The sequence below is a fragment of the Vipera ursinii genome, assembly GCF_947247035.1.
Source record: "Vipera ursinii genome assembly, chromosome: 3".
Lineage (NCBI taxonomy): Eukaryota > Metazoa > Chordata > Lepidosauria > Squamata > Viperidae > Vipera > Vipera ursinii.
In genome coordinates this window covers 22,629,482-22,654,393 of record NC_139516.1, presented here as the reverse complement: position 1 = coordinate 22,654,393, position 24,912 = coordinate 22,629,482, and the positions used below count along the sequence as shown (strand labels likewise).

The following is a 24,912-nucleotide window of genomic DNA, read 5'->3' as shown; positions in this document are numbered from 1 at the left end:
GTAAATCTTATCATCTTACGATATAGAGTAGCATTGTGCAATGATCTGGATCTGAACGGGATACTTTCAAATGGATGTCAACAGCTAGGTTAGTTGTCAACAACTAGGTTAAAATTTGCATCTTTTTCTAGAAATATTTGTCTGATTTAAGGAGATGCTCAATTGCCAGATGTTATATGAATGTTCCCAATCTCCTTTTACCAATGAAATCCAGATTCATGGATCATGGATCATAATTTAGATGCAATTCTGGTAATAAAAAGCAGTAATAACACTGCAGGATCCAATCTGGGTCGGTCACTGGGACAAGAGGTTTAGTCTTCTGAGCTTTCGGACTTCTTGTTCTGGAGCCCCCATCCTCAGGGAACTTCTCTCTAGCAGAATGTGTGCTGTTCTGTGTATATTATTTATAGTGCCAGATTGGATCCTGCAACATTATCCTGGGGCACATATATTCACTTTCATCAATAGTAACACTACTTCTAAGAATTGAACACTGGCCTCAATTGTGGATTTCTTGACTCACTGTGATTGGGTTCACATATCACAATATGCCATAATGATAGAGTGTGATGGCTCATACAGTTAGAATGCTGGACTGAAAATTGGCAGGCTTGTGTTCGAGACGTGGTGCTGTGGCTGGGCTGGGTGACCTCCCATCACACATTCCAGCTCTTGCCAACCCAGCAGTTTGAAAGTGGGTGACTACAAGTAGATAGATGAGTACTTCAGGGCAACTTAACAGGGATATGAAAGGAGCCTCTAACTTGGCATCCCCTGGGCAACGGTGATGTCACTATTCAATCCTTTCAACCCAGAAGCCCTTCAGTGCTCCCGACACAAATACAGTAATAATATGCCACAAACAGCTTTGGTTTTGCCTTAGTGTGTTTTGTGAAGCCAGCAATTGTAAATGTGAAAAGCATAGTTTATGGTTTTGCATTATATATGAATCAGGCCACTATTATTGGTTGTCTACAAATTATGGTTAAAATGAATTCAACTTTATAGAACAATGTGTTCAACAGTCACTATTGCAAAAGAAATTTTTGCAAGAATTTGTGTAGAAATGATGAAGCGAGGATTATGCCAAAATATAAGTAAAATGCTGGCCAACCTCTTAGTGGATGATGCTAGGGGCTTATTTTCTTTTGGGGCACATTTGGGATTCAAATGTGGGATAAGAAATGATAGCAAAACCAGCTGCCTGATTAAAACTAAGTTTGCATTGCATTATTAGAAGCTGAAAGGAAAACTTGAGGAGGGCTGATTTTAGGTTTTGAATTCAGATGCTTCTTTGTGGTTACTTTTTTTCTAAAAGAGATTTCCATATTCTATGTTCAACTGCTGCTGTTTCTTCTTGTAACAATATTTTTATTTTATTTTATTTTTAGGCATCATGACTTCTTGGAAAGATGTATATGAAGCAGAAAGGATTGCAACTAAAGAACTGCCATTATCATTTCTTACAAAGCCTAACATTTTAAGAACTGTGAGCCTGTTCATCAAGAATGCTAACAGATCTAGATATCTTAATATGTTATGGATAAAAATGCCAAACCCATCTGAACATTGGCTGACTGTGCAATGATCCATAATAATAATGTGTACAGCAAGGATGAACATTGTTCTCAAAAAGACAAACAAACAAAAATGTTTGGCGTATGGAACTTGAATAAACATATGATAGTTATTCAAGCATCACCATGTATCCAATTCAGTGATTCAAAAACATTAAATTACTTTGAATCCTGAGAAGGAAGGCAATATAGAAAATTTGAAATAAACAATAAAATAAAATAAAAACAACATATTCAAGGGGTTGAGTCCAAATGTCCATCTATTTTTCTTGGGAACAATACAGATATTATTGGTTACCACCTTCTTCTAGAGGTGTTTAATTTCCCAGACTAGGCAACAGCTCTGGGATTTTCTGGTACTGTCCCACACTAGTATCAGCTAAGTCCGATCCTCCTTATTTTAAGCCTGTAACCTCATATGACATCTCAGTTTCTCTTAATGACAGCTTCAGTTTCATAAAGCAGTGCTTCTCAATCTCGGCAACATAACTGGATTTCAGCAAAATGTATGGATTTCATCTCCCAGAATTTCCCAGCTATCATGTATATAGGTATATACATATGTTGTATATACATGTTGTATACATGTTGTATATAGGAGGTTTACATGTGTCATGTATGTGTACACTTTTGAGAGCAGGAAACAGAATTTCATTTTCAATGTGTGCCAGTGTGCCAACAGTAAAAATGACAATAAAGGTTATCTATTTCCTATTTCCTATCATGCTAGCTAAGGAATTCTTGGAATTGAAATCCACAAATCTTAAACCTTGCTAAGATTGAAAAACACTGGCAAAAAGGAAGGTATACTATATAAATTATATACCACAACTGGACAATATTAACTACTACTGCCATTTTTAGATGTAAAGGGATTTCATTACACTTATTTGTACAGACCACATGTGGGATTGCAGTATAAATTGTGGAACTTAATAGTGTAATTATCTCTGCTGCAATGAAAATATGCTAAACACAGGTGACTATTACATCATGAGATGTGCTTTTCTCCAAAACTGATATTCAGCACTTTAATAGCATTAAATACTAGAATATTTATATTATTAACACCTGAAGCCACCTTTCTACGTTTTTAAAAAGTTAAATATTTCGTTACTGGACTGGAAAAAGACAAAAAGAATGTAATGCTTTTGAACTTAGGTGTTGAAGATGACTCTTGAGAACACTAAGGACAGCCAAGAAAACAAAAGGATCATTGAACAAATCACCCAGAATTTTTATTTGAGGCATAAATAATCAGGTTAATTATCATACTTTGGCCACATTATGCAAAGGCCTAATGTGAGGAAAGGTGGAAGCGAATACATTATAGTAATAATAAGCTATATCCTGTACACATGTTACAAAACTAAATCCCACTGATTCCAACAGGGCTTATTCCCATATCATCTGTATAAATAATATGGTCTTCATATTATGGTTTCTGCAGTCTTCAGAGGTTGCGACTTTCAAATTTGAAGAACTGACTCCCATACGCTTTCAAATACTGGGCCAAATTTGGACGGGTCTCGCTCTACACGCGAGGCTCCCCAAGTTAATTCAGAAAGGAGAGGATCTGCGTTAGAGGCGCACGGAGCGAGTCCAGCGGAGCGTTCGTCCACCCCTCCGAAGCTCTCGTGTTTCTTGCGCGAGGTAATCGCCCAGAGAAGCCGCTTCGGGTTACAACACAGCGAAAGGTAACTGGAGATGATCCGCATGTGAGCAAACTCACCAGGGGACCCTTGTTGGCCCCCCCTCCGGCTTTCCGTCCCCTCCACCCCGAAACCCTTAATTGCAAGACGCCTTCCCATTGACCGAGGTCTCCTTTTCTTTCCTCGGCCTTCCTCTGCCTCCTCCTCCTCCCTTGTACACCTACTACCCACTTTTATGCTTCCTTAGACCCTCCCGCCCCCGCCCCGACGGCTCCCTTCCAGCGGCCGCAGACTCTCGCCTTCGGGGTGCGCGCGAAAGCCGCTGATCTTTAGGTGAAGGGCAAGCTAAGGGCAGGGCGGCAGCATCTCGGTCCTAAATGGGCATGTGCAGAGCTCGCGCGCACATGCTCACTGGGACCTCGTGAGGACTTCGGAGGGCACGTTTCTCGAAGGGAAAGCGAATCGCGCCTTTGCCGGCTGCGGACTTTCAAGCCCGAGAGCGGCGGCGGCGGCGGCGGCTGCCTTTTAGCGCCGGCAGCAGGCTCGAGCGCCGGCGGAGTCGGGGAGCTCGGCGGCGCCTAGACGCTCAGTAGCAAACTGTGGTGAGTGGACGGGACTCGGGAGCCCCCCTCCCCGCTTCCCTCCATCCCCTGTCTGTCCCTCCGACGCCGCTTTTTCTGGTTCAGGTCCTGGATTTTGAGAAGCGCCTCCGGGCAGCGATCGGCGGGTTGCGCGCAAAGGGGCACCGGGCGAGCGCACTTGTCGAAAGGGCTGGCGGGCGAGGTGGTGGTCAAGCCTGCGGAACAGCTCCCGGCCGAAGGACTCGGGGGTCTGCGGGCCTTTTTCTGCTCTGGCGACGGTATGCGCGTTTGATCCTCCGCAGGGAGATTATTTTGCGTGTCTTTTGACTTGGGGATTGGGGTTGTTAGTTTAGGTCTGGTGTGGTTCCCGTCCCGTCTTTTGCAGAAGAAGGGGGCTCTTTTTTCCTTCGTGCCGCCGATTCTTCTGGCCAGCCCTAGAGCCTGGCCCCAAAAATGCCCATCCAAACTTAAACGAGTGGCGCGTCCCAGGTTGCGTTGGAGATTTTTAAGGGGGCTGCCAGATCAGCAAGCGAATGGTGGTGAATTACCACGGTTCCTTCCCCTCTATCTTGTATGCTTTTCAGAAAGTTTTATTCATTTTGTTAAGTCATTTGTTTAGCAAATCAACTGATGGGTGATTGGCTAAAGTGGCTTAACCCTGTGTCACTCTTTTGAATATTTTCCAAAATGTGAAAAAAAAAATCCAAGTGAACGCTTTTTCCTGGGTAGATTTTGTTTGTTTGTTTTCGCTATGGAAAGATTTCTCAGCATTTTGGATGAGTTTGCAGAAGATATAATAAACCAGTTGTATTACTTTGAGTAGGTGAATATTGAACCTTAGTCCATATTCATTTCTTTCATATTAAGGTATGGAGGGTTTCTTGTGGAGCATGCATTATAAAAAGCTCTGTGTTTGTGTGTGTGTATGTGTGAGAAAATTGCCAATTTAAGAAACTATATATACTTTTGATGGAACAGATATTCAGTGTATTTGCCATGTAGATAACTGACTTTACTTTCCTGTCAATCTTTAGCAGATCAATGTCCATAATATTCCTCTTTTTATATTCTGGATGAAGTGTTTTGAGTAAGTAAATTATTGAAAGCTCAGTAATGGCCTTGTAATTTTAACACCACTTTAATTTTAAAGAGTGAATATTATTGAAGCTATAAATGTGGCCTTGGGCATCTGCTTGAAGTTTTTAATGTATGAACTCTAGCATCTACTTCAAAGAACCCCAGGAAAAGAACATTTCTCTTTAAAATATGAAAGTAAAATTGGAAGTGAATGGCAGCTTGCCCGTGTATTACAGTTATCAGCAAAACACAGATGTTTTTTGTGGTATAAACTATGAATTTTATTTTACCTTAGGGTCTGATATTTTAATCTGTTTTTAGTGTTAAAATAATTTTTGCTCAAAGCATAAAAAGAATATTGAGTTTTTTGGGATCCTATTCCAAATCAAATTCAGTTTGGGATTCAGGTTTGTTTAGAAGATGTGACAAAACCTCCCTAAAAGAAGGTTTCATTAGAAATCAGAAGTTGATTTGTTTTTTGGAAAAGAAAAATCAGTACAGTGTTACACATTTTTGAGTGTGATACTAAATACTGGTCCCCAAAGAAAGGCTCCCGTAAGAAATTAGTCATCTACAGGTTGTGTTGGCTAACAAATATTTTTAGATTAATAAATTTGAATTGACTATCCTGTTTGCCTCAAAATTAATAGGGAAGAATCTGAAGCACTGCTTTTCACATCTGGGTTTAGATACTTTTATGTGCTGATCTTGTTTAAACATAATAATAGTCAAATAGTATATTCTAGATCTAGTTTCTCTGGATAGTTTTACGTTGTGTAGTTGGTTGATTTTCTTCAACGTATGCTGTACCGCTTATGCTGTACTGTTGGCACACTTTATTTTCTTCACCTTCTTGTTTTTAAATCTATAATTCTGCATATATCTGTTTTGAAATTGTTAAACATTTATTTCTTTTTCTTCTTAATAATCTCTGTACCTAAGTATCATAAGTTCCATTTATAGTTTACCTTGAGACCTCAATTGTTAACAAGCGATAATATATGTTCAGGATGTGTGCTGTGAACACTTAATGTGTTGCACAACTGAACTTCAGAGACATCATAAATCAGCTATGCACAACTGCTATATTTCAAAGTGCTGTGTTGTTCAGTTTCACCATATTTCCCTTCTTGCTATTAAATTTCTAAAATACAGTGCTGACTGCAGGAATCTTTACCAGAATACCAAAATTGCTTCTCCAAACTGCATTAGAATGATTCTGTATTCACAAATGAGCATGAATGTATTTACTATATTGTCCCAAGAGTATAAAGAGAAAATGCTAAATGCTTGAAAGGTTTGTGCATCAGCCCTCTGGACAAAATATTTTTAAAATTTGCACTGGCCAATTTATAATTAGTGTGATAATTGAGAAATATTCTAGAAAAGTTAATGTTGATCAAGTCTACTATGCTGTGCAAATTGCATCATTAGATCTTTAGCTGACCTGGTCATGTGTGTTATCTGTACACAGCCAAAGATATCAAACCACAAAGTGGTTTGGTGATGTCACAATGTATCCTTTCCATATCCCTAATATCCACATGCATTAAATAGAGATGGAATCTAACACAGAATTGATAAATCTGAAAAAGACTTCTCATATTATTTAATAGTCAACTTCATCTTCTCTCACACTGACTTTTCTTGGACTGTCTTCTGTTCCTCACTGCCACGTCTTCCGTGACAAAAATCACCCAGTTGCTTATATAACAAGGCTTAGATAAACAAGGTTTATTGCTTAGTGCTCCAAATGTTCATTGGTTCAAATAGAAAGCATTTTCTTATCTGGGCTGTTATAGGAATGATAATTATACCCTATAAAAAAGAAAGTGTTCCTTCTAACTTCCTTGACTACATTCCTCACATCAAATATAAATGGAATTAAAATAAAAATGAATAAAAAAATCCCCCCTGCAGGGCCATTGGTTTAGTTAATGGGAAAAACCCTGTAACTGGGACCAGTGGACATTCAGACATTTCGCAGAGAGATTCATCCATTCATGCCAAGAAACATTCCCTTAAATCCATTAAGGTTTATAGCATAGACATTAGTATCTGAGATCTGCCCTCTCTCCTTACAGTCACTAGTTAATTTCTTTGTGATCTGATTATAATGCCCATTAAACCTCTCCCACACTTTTTAAAAAGATGTGCAGTGTCTTCTACTGGTGAAACCTGAAAATATTGTAGATTAATCTTTCCTATAATCTCCTTGTGCAGTAAATTCACAAGCATCTTAATAAGTTTGTTGACAGAATTTTATTTGGAAGGAACACAGTGTTTCCAAGATATTTTGAAATTAAAGAATGTAATTGCATCCATGAGCAATATATTTCCGTCCCTATGATATGTTATATTAGTAAGTATAAATGAGATTATTCAGAGTAATGCTACAAGTGAAACTTACTCAAAACACGCATTTTTATGTCCCATTAAATTCAACGAAATAGTTAAGAAAACATTTAACTCCTTCCTATTAAATTCAGTACAGTTAGTTTATGCCTTCTGTTTTAAAAATACAGGAAAATCATAAGTAGTGATTTATTGTTGATTTAATTTGGCGTTTTGTAAAAGAATACTCAAAATTCCATCTTCTAATTTGGGTAGATAAATGGAATAATAGAAAATATGTAGGTGCTGTATTTTATTGTTTTATTAGTTACACTTTTTAAAAATACTTGATTTTCATGATAAGTATATTTTGCCCTATAAAATCACAAACACATTCTATCAAGCACATATTATTTCACTTCTAGCTTTGCTCCTTCCTTTCATTTTACAGCTGAAAATGTAAATAAATACGACAAGAAGGGGTGATCCTCTAAAATGTATTTCATAATCATTTATTTTCTTTTTTCCTTATCTTTTTTGTTGAAAAGAGAGTGCCCACTGAGTAGGAATAAGATTGGGAACTAAACAAACACAAAGCAATTAACAGAAGAGAACTGCCCTTTTCTCTTTCACCTTTTTTCTTTCCTCCTTTTTCTTTCTGAAACAAAGTCTTCCCAGGCCTGCTTGATCCTTGTTTACAATTATTACTTCAAAGTTCCATTAATCAAACTGTGAAGATGCTGCTATATATAAAACCTTTATTTATAGATTTCAATGCTTCTAATGATCTTTAACAAACACCCTGTTTTAGGTGAGGTGTGGATAAATCCCACAATTAAGTGACTCAGTACAGCACCTTGATGACCATGCCTCAGGGGCTTAAAGCAGTGACCAGTGGCAGGAAGGCTTGTGGGAGGGCAATATTGCAAGGAAATGAAGAAAAAGAACTTTTTGAGAAGTAGTTTCTTTCTTAAGAACAAGAGCGTTTAAAAAATAAAGGCTGGCTGTACAAAGAGAACCTAATTGAACTCTGTTGCATGTAAATAAAATCTTTATGTTCACCAGTAGGTGGGAATGACACCACTATAACTTTGATAACTTCAAAGCATAATTACTTAATAATAATCCAGTAACATTTAGTAGGGACAGATGGAGAATATGGAGGAGGTGAACTAGAGGAGGTGAACTAGAATATGGAGGAGGTGAATATGGAGGAGGTGAACTAGGAATTTGTAACTAGAGTTACAAATATATGCTACTAACTTCTGCTTTGAATATATGAGATGGGTTCTATAGCTTTTGTTGATTATATAACTTTTGCCATAATTGTGCCATTAACTTATGCTAAAGAGACTTCTAATTATGCTAATTTCAATAGATTGTTAACAATAAAAGATGGCAGAGGAAAAACTGTACTGAAAATTATCATAATTGGATAGAGTTCCATTGGTGACCATATTTAATTTTTATATGTATTTAAAATTGGATAAATCAATCTCCACTCCATTCATCTAGTGAGTATATGCAGTTTTGATTTGTTTCTGTTGAAAAACTATTTACTGTATAGCATTTTATTCTTCTTTATTATTCTCTTATAAGCAGCATACAAGAGAAAGAAGCATTTTTATATAAAGAGAGCAATTAATGCTATAATTTTGTTAAGTTATGGATTTATTAGTGTTTTTTTCTCAATGTTAAACGTTTTGACTCAAATAGATTCTAAATGATTAGTTACTACTATAGTAAAGACCTGTAGAACAAGTTGCTATCCTGTTCGCATTTTTGTGCTTTAGTTTTTGAAAATGGATACAATCCAGTGAAAGTAATGGATTTTAATAACAACTGAATTAACAGGCATTTAATTGACAAAAATAAACAGTACTGTATACTGCATGATTGCAAAGCTTTCAACTGTAGATACAAATTATATTACAGCCGTAGCAGGATGGTATGCATCTGAATACTATTATATTAATTTGCTTTTAAAGTACCCAGTGGTTTGCTAGATTCTACCCAGTTCTCTTAACTTCTGCTCTAGTAAAAATGGTTATAATTTCCTTACTAGTCTACATACAGTTTTAAAAGCTGTTAGTCTAGTATAGCTACATTAATATGAAGATCATAATCTCTTATTTTTCTGCAGAGCACAGAATATGAAGATTGGTCCTGTTATTAAATTACCATCACTAGTATATTTAATTCTTGAAGACTATTTAATTAATATCAACAGTGCTACTGTTTCATTTTGTACATGTTCTAATGGATAGGAAAAAGCTAAAAGAAATATTTTGCTTATCCCTGGCCGGTTAACTTTACACATTTGTTGTTCTAAACAGCTAAGCCACTTGTCTTTTCTGTTCATCCATGCATGCTGCAAAAACATTTCATCAACTGCTGCACGTGCCCCCAGAAATTGCTTGCTATGGTCTTGACATGTGTCTATTCATTTCAGTAAAAAAAAAAAATGTACAGAAAGAGTTCCTAGCAGAAATATACTATATTAAGTTGTGGTTTTACAATTTGGGTCCAAAAAGCCTTAGATGTTGATCTAAAAATAGGTTTTGTCTTTTTTATACAAAGTATCTTATTTGTATCAGATTTGCTTTTGGCATTAGCAAAATTAGGTTTTGCATGCGGTGAGGTGGGATGTACATATAACAATAAATAACAAAAATGCAACTTGCAAACCCAGTAGAATACAAATCAAGCACGTTAAAAAAACATAGCATATCATTATTTAGAACAATGAGATTTGAACAATCTTACAAAGCCCCTAAATAGCCCCTGAATGTTCTTAGCTTCACTTGACATTGGACATATTAGGGTAAGTGTAACTATATATTCACATCCCACAGATAATTCACTCAATCTGAATAGATACACAATGATCTGTTAAAAGGATAAGAGTGGGTGATACCTATTAAAATCACCAAGGAGTTGTTCTCTTGATGAGAACTGTGAGCGTGCAAAATCCTTCTTTTTATGCTACTCTCTTGAAAAGATACAAAACTTATTAGCAATACTGTGGAATAATACAAGCCTTTCCTTTTATCATAACATTTAAAGTACAGATAGTCCTTACTGCCACAATTGAGCCCAAACTTTCTGTTGCTAAGTGAGATAATTGTTTAATGAGTTTTGCCCTATTTTATAACCTTTCTTGCCACAATTATATGTTTACATTTTTAAAATTTACATAGTGAAAAATCTACAGAGGTGCAGGATTTTTGAAAATTTCATAAATATTTCAAAAAGTCAACACAAAAGAAAAAACCCATTAAAACTGTTTAAATCATTTTTAAATATCTTGTTTCCCATATATTTATTTTTTTTCTTTCAGTGGAAAGTAACTTTATATCTTTTCATTCTTTTTCCATTGCTACAGGCTATAAGATTGTGTGTATCACTTCATTAAAATACATACAAACCAATTCCTGTAGATTAAAATCCATATGTTTTTTCAAAAAGTAGTTCTATGTTGTGGTCTTGAAATTTGATCTTAATATTAATTTAACAAAATGTTTGTAGAGTATGTTTGTAGAATCAGACCTTGGGCTTAATTGCTTGATTTATACTTATTTCAGAATAAATGTATAAATGTATAAGGCTGAAATGCACTGAAAGTCACTTTACAGTTTTTCAAAGGATGAAAGTGTAAGATACTTTTTTAGAGAAAGCTAAATTTAAATGTGAACTGGTTCTTTTACAATGTGTTTGTGAAGTTCTTTTTTAAGTTGCTGAAAATTTTGGAGGTGTGTATAGAACAAGCAAATACAGCATGTTATACATGTAATGTACAAAAAGTCAGGCATTATAGACAATTTATTGTATAAATTACATTAAATGTTAGAATTGTTTGCCAATTTCTTTTAAATGCTTGTTATATGATATTTGAGCATTCTTAAGCACAATAACATTTTCTCTTTAAAACTTTAGTTAATAAAATTAATAAAATATAATGTGATTGGTCTATATGGCCTGACTTCATATATTTTAAATATAATTATATGCAGTAGGCTCCTTCTGTACATACAAAACAAAGAATCTTGCTGAGCTTGCATGTTTTTAAAAATATATCATGAGGAACTGCTTGTTTGTCTAAGAAATTGAATCCTAATTAAAACCATTTCAATAAAACAGAGAACATGAATTAATTATATAATTCAAAAGTGAAGTGTTTTTTTTAAGTTAAAGTCTATGAAATTATATTGTCTTTTGTTAATTGGTGTCCTTGGTTAGAATAGAACAGCGTTAATAATTATGTTTGATTGGGAAACTTTGTGACTTTTCTAGAAATAAGTACTATTATTAAATAGTGCAAAATCTTTGTGAAGATGAAATAATTTAAACACTTAGATGTGCATAAGACAGCTTGAAAAAAGTTGGGAAGAAAACATGATTCAGTTGTGTATACAGAGATAGATAGATAGATAGATAGATAGATAGATAGATAGATAGATAGATAGATAGATAGATAGATGACACACAAACACATATATACAGAATATCAATTTTTGATTTGGGGATGATGCTATCCTAGATCTTCCTTGATTGGCTGAATAAAAATAATTTTAGTCTTTCTTTGGAGTTGATTTTTTGGCATGGTCTATCTGGTGGGTTTGACAATCTGTCATGTCTGATAATGGAAGTCAACTATATTTTTAACCATGTCTTATCTGGGCAAGGTTCAAATTTCATATCTGTTTTACAGAATGTTTGTTGCATTAGAAGTGCAAGAATCTGGTTGTTATTATTATGGGTTATAGAAGAAAAACATGTTGGTCCAGCATTCTTCAAGACTGGGGGGGGGGGAGAAAAATTTGAGAATGACTTGATTATGGTCCCTGGCAAGTGGTCCTTCACAATCCCAGAGTTGCTGAGGGTAAAGAGAGAACCATCATTAATTTTGAAATGCAAGAGATAAATACCTACAAAGGTAAACTCAGAACAATGAAAAAAGTTGTCCTGCTATTAGCTGCTTTTGTAATGACTGAGAGAAGATCACTTTCCCAACATCATCCAGGGTCTTTTTAACTTTAGGACAGGAAAAAAATGTGGCAGGATGGATGGGGCTGCCTTGTTAAAATGCTCACCTTATTTTCATCCAAGGAACCAATTGAACTCACTTGCTAAGAGTTAATATAGTAAGTACCTACACATTGTAAAACAAACATTTATTTTATTTATTGATTTATTCATTGATTAAAAAGATTATGGACAGCTTCCCAACTCAAACCATGTGACTCTGTTTGCCTTACAAGAAAAGGATAAACAATCAAATCAATAATAGTCAACCTGGCTTATATTCCAGGATGACTTAGACCAAATTTAAAAAAAATGTTCACAAAAGACAGGTTAAATATTAGGGCTGTATAGATTTGAAAATTAGTCAAAGAAGTGCTTTAATGGACCTTGCACAATGTATCTTTTGGTTATTCTTTAAAGCAGCAATATCTTTTTTTCACACTTCTTTGGACTAAGCCTCATTTTCTGGTGACTGCATATAGGCATGTCTGTATAACTTTCTTGGCAATGTCTCAGAATTGGCTTAAATTGACTTCTGGGTTGTTGACATCCCAGTCTTGCCTATATAAATCTATAGGCTGAGGGAAGATGATCTTTTAGGCATTTTGGCTATGGTGGGGTCCTGATTTACTTTTTAAATTTTTGTTGGCTATGTTTACCATTTATATTCTACCTTTCTAACTATGTTTTACCATTTATATTGTGCTTTCCTACCCTCCCAAGATATCTAACAGTTTTGAAAAAAATAAAGAGAAAGAGATGCAAGTTAAAAGAATACATAAAACCTAATGCAGCACCACTATCTCCATTTTCTTCCAGTACATTGTGTTTCATACAGCCTGCCCTAGTAGGTACCCCAATTCTTATGAGTAGTTTTGGGGGAGATTGTTTTGTTTATTAGAATTAGAATGTCAAGGCAAAATATCTGGCAAAGATCATCCTTTAATGGGGAAGTAAATCAGAAAATCAAGGTGGTGAACATGACCACATGATCAAAGCATGCATTACAGACATAAAAAAGATGATGGGGCTTTTATTATGTGTCTACCATCTTGACCTCTTTTAGGTATCAGATCCCCATGATATGAAGCAGTATCATTTCCATTTTTTCAATTTTCTCATAACAGCAGTAGCATTTAGACATATATAGCCCCATAGCGCTTTATGGGCAGTTTACAATGTGGAAGCATTATTTGCACATTGCCCCCAACAATCTGGGTCTTCATTTTACTGATCTCAGAAGGATGGAAGGCTGAATCAAGCTTGAGCTCTGTCAGGATGGATCTTAGGCTGAGGGCAGACTTTGTCTGCAATACTGCATTTTAATCACTGCGCCACCAGGATTCACCCTGTAGAGTAATTGGACAGAAAGAAGGTGGGCCAGAATCATCACATGAACTTTCATAACTAAAGATGGACTTATTCCGGGATCACTGTAATCCTGTTTCTAAACACTAGACCCACAGTAGGAAGAGAAGCTAAGGAAGGCTCTTTGGCTAAGTAAAGATCCCACTTGTCCTTCTCAGGATCCAACTGCCTCTCTTTATTTCTAATAATATTTTCTCAAACCCAAGAATGCTATTTCGTCCTCATCAGGAAGGATATTGCATGCTCGTGTAATCTTGCCTTCCAGTTGTATACTGACATCTGTCATGTTCATTAAAATGACATTCCCATTTCAATTGCAGGCATGTGAGCTACGTGCCTCTGTCACAGGATACGACTCATTATAGACAGATACTGTAGCTATGATCTGGCCTAAAAATGGACTCTGCCACTGAGCAAGATAAAAAATATTTTATAAAAAGACAGATCTATTCAACCAATTACTTGACTTTTTTTTATCAAAATTGTTCTTCCCTGTGTTGCTTCTCTGATTTCCTTACAATAGCAACAGTTCCCTATTTGGTGATCAGTCTCAACTAGAATTAAATTCACACCTCATTGGTCCTCCAACCACATTGGGTTGACATCTTACACCTGCTTCTTCATGACAGAAATGTGTTCTTCCTTCTTTTGCTCGGCATCTCCAGTTACAAATATTAGTCCAAAGCCCAGTTTAGGGAGGGATACCAGCTATCCGTTGCTGGAACTCTGTATGGGTTGCATTCAGCTGGTGGGAAATATGACCATGTCTTATGCAGACAACAAAAGTAGATAGAAAGCCATTGGACAACTCCATATAATATTAACTGTGATATAATATCCCAGGAATGACTTGTGGGATTGTTAAGTATCCTTCCTTCTTATTCTCCTCTGATTGTAAACAGGAAGGAAACATTTTGCTTTTGTTATAATGTTATAATTCAGAACTAATCAAGTTGCATTGCGATCACCAAGGAATGATGAGTTCCTGTAACTGCTCGAACAGATACTTGATGGCCAATTCTCAGGAATGTTGTAGTAGTGAATTCCTGTACTAGCAGTAGGTTGGACTAGATCAGGGGTGTCAAACTCAATTTCATTGAGGGCCGCATCAGCATTGCGGTTGCCCTCAGGGGGCCGGGTGGGTGTGGCCTGGGTGGGTGTGGCCTAGTGGGTGGGCATGGCTAGAGTGCGTATGGCCTACTGGGTGGGCATGGCCAGCTCTACATCGTTCGCATCAAGGGTGCCTATGGGGGCCTGGGCATAAGTGGCACAGATCTGGGGGTCTCTGGCAGAAGGAGGGTCTCTGGGCCAGGGCCAAGGCAGTGGGGGCCGTTCCCTCACTGTTTCCAGGATGGCTTCGCGGGCCACATGAAACCACTTTGCGGGCCGGATCTGGCCCCCGAGCCTTGTGTTTGACATGTCTGGACTAGATATTTCACCAAGTTTCCTTCCAACTGTCTCTATGATTTAAATTATGTTTCACCCTAATTAACTAGTGTTAGAAGACATTGCCACTTCACATTTTATTCTAAACTGAAATTTTCCATCTGTGCAGCGAAATAGGTTTGAGTGCAACATTTAAAAATGTCTGGCAATGTGAAGGCATTAGTTATCCTGAGCAATCTCTTCATCTGGATATCTATGGAGATTCTCAATCATCCAGGTCATAGTTATCCCAAAGGTGCTTTTTCACAAGGTAACTGGACTTGCTTGTTTTTCTTTGAAGATGTTTTGCTTCTCATCCAAGAAGCTTCTTCTTTTTAAGGTAAAATATAGTATTCCTTCCTTCAGTTTTGACTCTTCCCCCCCAGGCAGTTGGGCTGAGAGAAAATGATTGTCTGAAAGTCTCCAAGTGGGTTTCCTTTGTGGCTTTGATGCTGGGTCTCTGTGCACTGAAGTCTAGCCTATTAACAGCTGTTTATTCCTCTAGCTTCTTACATAATTTTAGGTCCCCTGGCATGGTCAGTGGCATTCCTCATTAATTGGGAATTCAGCATTTTGTTCTACAAGACTAAGCAAGCTGCCAAGAATCACTGTGAGATGGGCAATCATATAAATTTTATTAAAATAAATAAATAAATAAATAAGTGTAAGGATGCAATAAGCATGTTTCTTTGCAGCTTGTTTTTAATGTGAGGCATATAAAAGAAACAGCCAGGATCATATTAAATGAGTGCCAGTTTATTTCAACAGCAGCATTTGCAAACCAACATGGTGGGTACTTGGTATAGGAGCACTGCATTTGCAAAGGCTGGCAACCCACGTATGCCAACTGCTCAACTCCTTGGAGAAATAGTAGGATAAAAAAAAATACAATCTTTAAGACTGAGTCACTGTATAAATCGCCCTTGGGGGTGGGGTGGGGGGTTCATTTACATGTCAAGTGCCAAATGAGGACTGATAAAAGTAATTCAGTGAAATTAAGTGTTCAATAAGCTGTATTTTTCTTAAATAGGGTGTGCGTGGCATAACATGCTTAGTTACAGTTCTTGATGCTTCTTCCTCATCTCTCATTGCTCATTATGCTTGCATAATTCATGTATATATGCTGCATCTTCCTCTTAAAATTGAATGACATGATCTTCCTTGATTATGTACAAGCAACCATTGAGAAGAGGGGATCATATTCATGCGATGTATAGATAATTTAATAGAGTCCTATTCTATTCTATTCTATTCTATTCTATTCTATTCTATTCTATTCTATTCTATTCTATTCTATTCTATTCTATTCTATTCTATTTTTATGAACCTCAGATTACCTAACTGCAAGAAACTTTTCACTGTAATGAAAATCATATTATAACTTGGCTTTTGATAATACTCCCAGTTTATTTTTCCAAATTTCTGTCAGCAGCTGCCTTAGAAGGATAGAACAGTTGTAATAAATGAAACATTTTGGCAAGAAAGATGGAAATTCTTGTTCTAACCAAGGTTTAGAGGCTGTTGTCATCTGTATGGTTTATTTTAAAATACTGCTACCTGGCATAAGCACTTTTTACTTCCTGGTGAAGCCTGGATTAATAACGCTCATTTATGGTTTTTATAAAAGTTTGCAAGTGCATGGAAAGTAAAGCAACATTTATTATTCAAAATGAGAGAAGAATATTCTTTTGCTCAAAGGTAGCTTTATGACATGATCATCATGTAGCCAAATATGGCAGAAATATAAGATACATTTTGTTATCAGAAGTAAAGACAGTGTATTCTTTTATCCCTCCAAATCAGTTTTCTAGCCGTGATAAACAACCATGGAATATAAATCTTACAAACTATGATCAAAATGGCTAGCAATCAGAGGTTATTCAAATTGCGCTCCAAAATCCTGGCAAGCATCAAATTGTTTACTCTTGATACTGTATAAAGGTAAAGGTTCCCCCGCACATGCGTGCTAGTCGTTTCCAACTCTAGGGGCCGGTGCTCATCTCTGTTTCAAAGCCGAAGAGCCAGCACTTGTCCAAGGACGTCTCCGTGGTCATGTGGCCGGCATGACTAGACACCAAAGGCGCACGGAACGCTGTTACCTTCCCACCGTAGTGGTCCATATTTTTCTACTTGCGTTTTTACGTGCTTTTGAACTGCTAGGTTGGCAGAAGCTGGGACGAGTAACAGGTGCTCACTCTGTTACGCGGCACACGGGATTCGACCCACCAAACTGCCGACCATCTGATCGACAAGCTCAGCGTCCTAACCCACTGAGCCACCGCGTCCCTCTTGATACTGTATACAGAACATGTATTTGTTTCTGGGATCCATAACGTAGCAATTCCATGCATAAAGGTTGAATATAAGTATTTTAAATAATTATAAATATACAATACATTACTTCTGAGAACAAATGGATTATCAGACTGGTTGTTAAATGATATAGCTTATCTTGTAACAGACATTAGTCTGTTATGATCTTAGTTATGATCTTTAAGTCCCTACATGGCATGGGTCCGGGGTACCTCGGGGACCACCTGCTGCCGGCTTCAACTCCCCTCCGCCCTGTGCGTTCCCACAGAGAGGGCCTCCTCAGGGTGCCTCCGGTCAGGGAATGCCGACTGGCGGCCCCCAGGGGGAGAGCATTCTCTGTGGGTGCCCCGGCTTTGTGGAACCAACTGCCGGTGGAGCTCCGGACGGCATCGGACCTCCGAACTTTCCGTCGTGGTCTGAAGACCCATTTGTTTGAATTGGCCGGTCTGGCCTGATGGGGGAGTTGGGTTTTAAATTGTCATTTTAGATTGTATTATTGTTTTTTAATTGGGCACTGATTTAATCTTTGTTTTAACTTTTGTATAGTATTGTATTTTTATTTATATGCCCTGTGAACCGCCCTGAGTCCCCAGGGAGAAGGGCGGTATATAAATTAAATAAAACATAAACATAAACATAAACATTATCATAAAAGAAGCAATTCGCTCTATTTAAAAAATTCAAAGGATGTCTTATACTAAGAAAGTGCTACCATATTCCTTACATGCTTATAGTAAATGTAAAGGTAAAGGTTCCCCCGCACATGCATGCTAGTCGTTTCCGACTCTAGGGGCCGGTGCTCATCTCCGTTTCAAAGCCGAAGAGCCAGCGCTTGTCCGAGGACATCTCCGTGGTCATGTGGCCGGCATGACTAGACGCCAGAGGCGCACGGAACGCTGTTACCTTCCCACCGTAGTGGTCCCTATTTTTCTACTTGCATTTTTACGTGCTTTTGAACTGCTAGGTTGGCAGAAGCTGGGTCGAGTAACAGGCACTCACTCTGTTACACGGCACTTGGGATTCGACCCACCAAACTGCCGACCTTCTGATCGACAAGCTCAGTGTCCTAACCCACTGAGCCACCGCGTTCCATGTGCCTTTGGTGTCTAGACATGCCGGCCACATGACCATGGAGATGTCCTCGGACAAACGCTGGCTGTTCGGCTTTGAAACGGAGATGAGCACCGGCCCCTAGAGTCGGAAACGACTAGCACGCATGTGCGGGGGAACCTTTACCTTTATAGTAAATGTAGCAGCCAATAAAAATGTATTCTGTGATTTATCATTGATAAAGTATTAATTTGATGCAATTTCTTAATTGGACAACAGAATTTACTCTTCCTTGTAGTAAAGTCAATGAATATGAACCCAGGTAGTCATCAGTGAGAATGATGCAATCTGCTGTACCCTACATGCATGAAATTTTGGGCAGTAGTTCCAAGAGATTTTTGAAACATGCCACCAATATCATTTTTAATACAGCACAAAAGAGAAAACTATTACTTACCACAGCATAATAATGTTAACTGCATTTAATGTTAATGACATAGAATGCAAATTGCAATTGCAAATGAAAATAAGTCAAGCTTAATTTTTTTTGCATCTTTTGTGGATTGCATCCTAGCAGTCAGTCAAAAGCTAAGTATGAGCCTTATGGAAAAAGTGGCCAGTTCTCCTGGACGCACTTCTCTTAGAATTTGTTCTGTCAATGATAATTGGTAGATAAGCAATTTGGAGGGCTGAGGACACATTTGAGTTTTTGAGTAATGTGTTTTAATCATGCACAAAACGGAGACTTGGTTACTTGCAACATGGCTACTGTGGTGGTGTGATCACTCATCAGAATGCAAATGGAGCTTTCTGGAGAAATGTAATGTTCTCTCTTCATGGAGTTCCAACGCTTTGATGCTAATAGACCCTTGCTGCTCATGCTAAAGATGCTTGACTCCTGTATTATGCTTTTAATTAAAAGAATCTTTAAGTCAGGTGGGATAGTGAGCTTTGTGAGTACCAAGGTGTTGTTTTTTTAGGGATGCGTTATTAGTTAATATAATAGGAAAATAGAGCCATCAGGATAAGAGAGAAAAACTGAATTTATAGTTCCTTTTTAATTACAGTATATTTAAACTTTTCTCTGGAATCACCTTTGTTCCCCCAAACTTCCCTTCTCTTCATGTTCTTTACTTGCCTACTTAACTACTTATTTATCTTTTAAATGGGAGAAAATATCTGTAGCTCAAGTTGTAGATGTTGTCTATCTGGAAATGCAAATTGCAGCCAGCCATTTAACCTTAGGATATATTGTCATCTTATACGAACTGACTATGATTAAGGACTAAGAAACAGATAGGTACAAATAATATCCAGCAAGCTTAGGACAGGATGGTGAATTTTTAGGTGAGATCAAAGTTAAACTAAATGACAGCTAAATGAATGGTTTTACACCTCTTTTTTGTTCTAAGGAGACAGTGTAATCACTGTCAATATTATTAATTAATGTTATTAGAAAAGAGCCCAGGGGCTTCTCTTTGCTGTCATAAAAAGGCAGTAATTGTTCCAGAGTGTAGCCATCAATTTATACCTTTGGAGACTCTCGAGGGGTATGAACTAGATAACTGTGAGATGAAGTCAACAAATTAAAAATTAGTCAAAATGTAATATGTTGCCTGGCAAAATGCATTCCAGGTACAAATGAAACAAACTGATTGGTTTCTTCTCTGGATGATGTGTATTGAAGATACCAGGATTCTCTATATTGCCATTTAGTTTCTTCACTAGTTTCACTGCAATATTTCTTAAATTCATAGAGGAAATTTAATTTTGTAATAGTGATTGAATAATCTCAGTTTAATATGTTTACTGTCACTATGATGTATTGGAGCATTGTTGTTGTTGTTGTTTGCAACGAAACAACAAAACCTCTAGAAACATGTATCCATGAATTGAATTTTTGTCGTGTTTTCTTAGGGAATTCTTAATCTTATGTTTGATATCCACATTGTATGTGTTCACTGCAGAAATATCAATGTTATTCAGGAATCACAGTGGTTACATACAATAAAACAACTTACAGGGAGCCAGTCTTAGGCTGAAATAATACTGAGACCAAACTGTTTTTAGATATAATTATAAATATTTTTATGGTAGAATTCTGGGAAGTTCTGTTTCTTATTGAGGGTGAAAGGGTTTAATGTTTCCCAATATTCTGTGTGTAATAAACTTGCACAGTAAACTTGCTTTTATGGAACCCATGATGCAAACTTTCCTTGTAGGGGACCAAATTTGGGTTGTGACTTACGGTATGTCATATCAGATAAATTATTACAAAATTTGTGTCATTTGCATGAAGTATTATATAAATCCCTACAGTGTCATACTCACTGCCTCAATAGACTTTCCTCCATAATAGTTTTCCCATTCCCCTGGTTACTCTGTTAAACGTTTTCCCTACACATCAATGATAAGAGTAGAGTTCAGTCTTATTCCATGGTATGCTTCAAAAAAGAAAAGAATAAAAGAAAAAATACATCAAAGGAGTATTAACATGAAATAGACATTCAGAAATGATATGTTGTACCGGCATTCTGCTATGGAGATCTCTTTAAGGTCATTGAACACCTGTTTGTGCGTATGCTCTATTTAAATGTTAGGGAGCATCTGTTTGTTGTTCTATGTATTTGAGGTCTTACAGTACATAAACCGTTTTCCCTTCTTTCTATGTGTTAACATATTCATAGTTCTTGAAAGAAGGCTTAATTTAACCTGATAATGTTTAGGCCAGACATGTCAAACACAAGGCCCGGGGGCCAGATCCGGCCCGCGAAGTGGTTTCATGCGGCCTGCGAAGCCATCCTGGAAACAGTGAGGGAACGGCCCCCACTGCCTTGGCCCTGGCCCAGAGACCCTCCTTTTGCCAGAGACCCCCAGATCTGTCCCACTCCTGCCCAGGCCCCCATAGGCACCCTTGATGTGAACGATGTAGAGCTGGCCACACCCACCCAGTAGGCCATATGCACTTTAGCCACGCAAACTCAGTAGGCCACACCCACCCTGGCCATACCCACCCGGCCCCCTGAGGGCAACCGCAATGCTGATGCGGCCCTCAATGAAATTGAGTTTGACACCCCTGGTTTAGGCATTCGATACATTGAAGACTGTTTAACTTGAATGTTTGGTTTTGATGATGATCTCCATATTTTTTCTCATTGGACCTGTAATAGGTGTTGAAAACATATTTCTTCTTCTTGTGCCATATCCATTACGAAAGTTGGCAATCCTGTTTTTATCAGCAGCCGCACATAAACATTTAGATGCACCATTTTGTCTACACCAATATCTTCTGTGGGTTAGGAATTGATGCCAATGTGCTTTGCAGAAAGCAAAATAAAAGAGTTTATGATGAGATCAGTGTTAACTCTTGAACAGGCATTCAGAATTTCTTAAGAAGGCTACAGTGGCAAGAATCTACCTTTAAGCAAACTACATAATTGTTCACGATAAGGTCTGTGGCCTCCATATATATATTCAGTCAGCTGAGAGGAGTATGGCTATATCTCCATGGACAACAAAATGGAAAAAGTCAATACATACAGTGTATTCATAAAAGAAAAATTGAGCCTTTTTTGTCTTGTCAAAAATATCCTAATAAGACGAGTAAGCCTTTAAATGGAGGAATTATCAAAAGAGAGTTGCAAACTCTCTCTGGGAGAAATGTGGGAATATGCGCTGAGTAGAATATAATCTGGCTAGAAACCTGCAGAGAAAAATGAATTGAAAAGACATAAGTAAAAAAATAAATCCCTGTTCTATAATATTTATTCACAGTTAGGGTGGAAAGAGCCCTCTTTTTTCTGATGCTTGATCTATATTCTCCACAGTGGTTTTCTTTTTTATATGCACAATGGGAATTGCAGACTTTTTAATCAAGCTGCTGTAGAAAAATGTTGTCTTTATATTCACTGGGGAAGACGGTAATAAATTAAAACGGCTTCCATTAGTCTCCTTACTACTTAGCTCAGCCACTTAAAATTGCTTTGGACTCTGCCCTCATTTGACCTTTTCAACTTGGCTCAGATGTTACTCCTTTCCAAAACACAGCAGTACTATCAGAGTCCTCAGAACTTGCTTTTGTTTAACAAAGTCACAAATCAACATGGGGGAACAAGAGAGAGTAGTGGTGAGGAAATATAAAAACTGAGAGAATTTGGAGTTCAAAACGTTGATTACAACTTGATTGGCTGATTATAGCTGCAGATATTTCTGTCTAAAGCAATACATTAAATGTGGAAGTTGTGTGATATATGTATGTGTGTGAGTGTGTGTGTGTATATGCATTTTTTGTATTTATCATTGTATGCTTCATATCTTTAAATAATATATAAAGCAGGTTGCAATCAGGTTAGAAGAAAAATATATAAATATAATATTTGAAGTATTACTAGGCAAAATGAGGACCCAGATTGTTGAGGGAAATTTGCTGAATCTGTAAACTGCTTAGAGAGGGCTATAAAGCACTACGAAGAAGGATATAAGTCTAAGTGCTATTGCTAGTACAAAAATGATGAAAAGACGTGCTATAAAATAATGTTTAAAATTATGCAAGCTCACAATTATCTGTCAGGGCAGATACAATCAAGCTAAAATTATCCTACCTTCAGACCCATTATATGAAGACCTAGTTCTCTGGAAAAAGCTCTTCTTTGGTACCTAATTTTTCTATCATAAAAAATACTACCAGTCTACAATACTTTTTAAAGAAGAAATTACAAAATACAGCTTTCCAACTTCCAGCTTCAAAGGAAGTGTGAAATAGTGATCCCCTGCAAAAACTAACTTCTGCTCAGTTACTGATTTCCACTAATACTAATAGTTCCTGCTAATCCTACTCAGGATGAAGTCAAGTACTCTACTGCAAGTAGCTGTTGTAACTGTAGAAATGCTTCTGAACAACTACAAGTTGAGTTCATTTCAAAGAGGTTGGACTATACTCCTATGAGGAGGAATGGAGTTTGGAAAGAAAACACAGACTACATTGTTCACTATTTTCATTTTAAGGTGTTAAATATCTCTTGCACTCACTTTAAAATATGAGATGAAGGTAGCATGCCAAGCAGAGCCTTATAGTTATAGTTATAGTTATAGTTTATTTGATTTATATACCGCCCTTCTCCTTGGTAGGGACTCAGGGCGGTTCACAGGGCATATATAAAAAGAAAGACAATACAAAAATTAAAAAAGGATTAAACCCATGCCCAATTAAAAACAGTAATACAAATTTAAAAAACAATTAAAAACCCATAATCCCCCATCAGGCCAGACCAGCTAATTCGAACAGGTGGGTCTTCAGGCCCCGACGGAAAGTTCGGAGGTCTGGTGCCATCTGGAGCTCCACCGGCAGTTGATTCCATAATGCCGGAGCACCCACAGAGAAGGCCCTCCCCCTGGGGGCCACCAGTCGACATTCCCTGACTGGCAGCACCCTGAGGAGGCCCTCTCTGTGGGAACGCACAGGGCGGAGGGGAGTCGATGCCGGCAGCAGGTGGTCCCTGAGGTATCCCGGACCCATGCCATGTAGGGCCTTAAAGATCGTAACCAACACCTTGAACCTCACCCGAAAGACAACTGGTAACCAATGCAGCTCGCGGAGCAAAGGTGTTCCAAGCCATATTCACTAGATAATGTAGGTATAGAAAGTTCAGGAACTTTCTACTATGGATGTCTGTTTGTTTAAATAGAATTATTTAAATGGTTTAAATGGTGCAATAACCAGAAGATGGCTGCTTCTAACAATTTTAGGAGGCCAAGAAAAATAGTTGGTAAATCTGAATTCTGATAAATGAGTTATCATAGCACAGATACATATTATTGGTGACTAGTATCCTTAATCCTCAATTTAACAACCACAATTGAGCCCAATATTCCCATCTCTAATCAGCCCCTTGCTGAGTTTTGCCCTATTTTATTACCTTTCTTGCCCTGGTTATCAAATGTATCTCTGCAGTTGTTAAGATACTAACATGGTTATTAAGTGAATTTGACTTCTCCATTGACTTTGCTTTCAGACGGTTGCAAAAGATATTCACATGACCATGAGACACTGCAACCATCATCAATACATTCCATTTGCCAAGGGTCCAAATTTTGATCACATGACCATGGGGATGCTGCAATGGTCATAAGTGGGAAATATGAGCATAAGTCACTTTTCAGTGCCGTTGTGATTTCAAATAGTCACTGAATGAATGATCGTTAAGTCGAGGACCCGTATGGTAATTGACTTCTAGATTTTGCAATTACTTACAGTTTTGGGATTCCAAACATAGGATGTTTTTCTCTGCCACAACCCTTGGTTGCATTTGCGACCAGGAAACAAAACTTTTCCCCCAGTAATGTCAGTATTGCAATCTGGTAACATTTTTAATGAGAAGGACAATTATAGTTAAAAATTAGCATGCTAGAAGAAGTCTTTGGAGATGGAAGCACTGTACAAACTATTTTGTAGGTATCTGATGGTTCAGTGGTCAGCAGACAAAACTGAAAATGCAGTAGATCTCAAAT

The 24,912-nt window shown here is 37.5% G+C and overlaps 1 protein-coding gene across 7 annotated transcripts in view; it reads left to right on the top strand.

Moving 5' to 3' along the window:
* The first annotated feature begins 3,173 nt into the window (after positions 1–3,173).
* The window catches only part of EYA2 (EYA transcriptional coactivator and phosphatase 2), a 148,946-nt gene continuing 127,207 nt past the window's right edge, over positions 3,174–24,912 (top strand). For 4 of the 7 annotated variants that reach the window (XR_014492023.1, XM_083358822.1, XM_083358821.1 and 1 more), the window contains exon 1: positions 3,632–3,834. The gene's annotated coding sequence lies outside the window, so the exon portion shown is untranslated. Of the gene's footprint in view, positions 3,278–3,611; positions 3,835–4,010; positions 4,092–24,912 lie in introns of those variants that run through there. The other 3 variants (XM_083358819.1, XM_083358818.1, XM_083358820.1) reach the window with 3 other exon arrangements.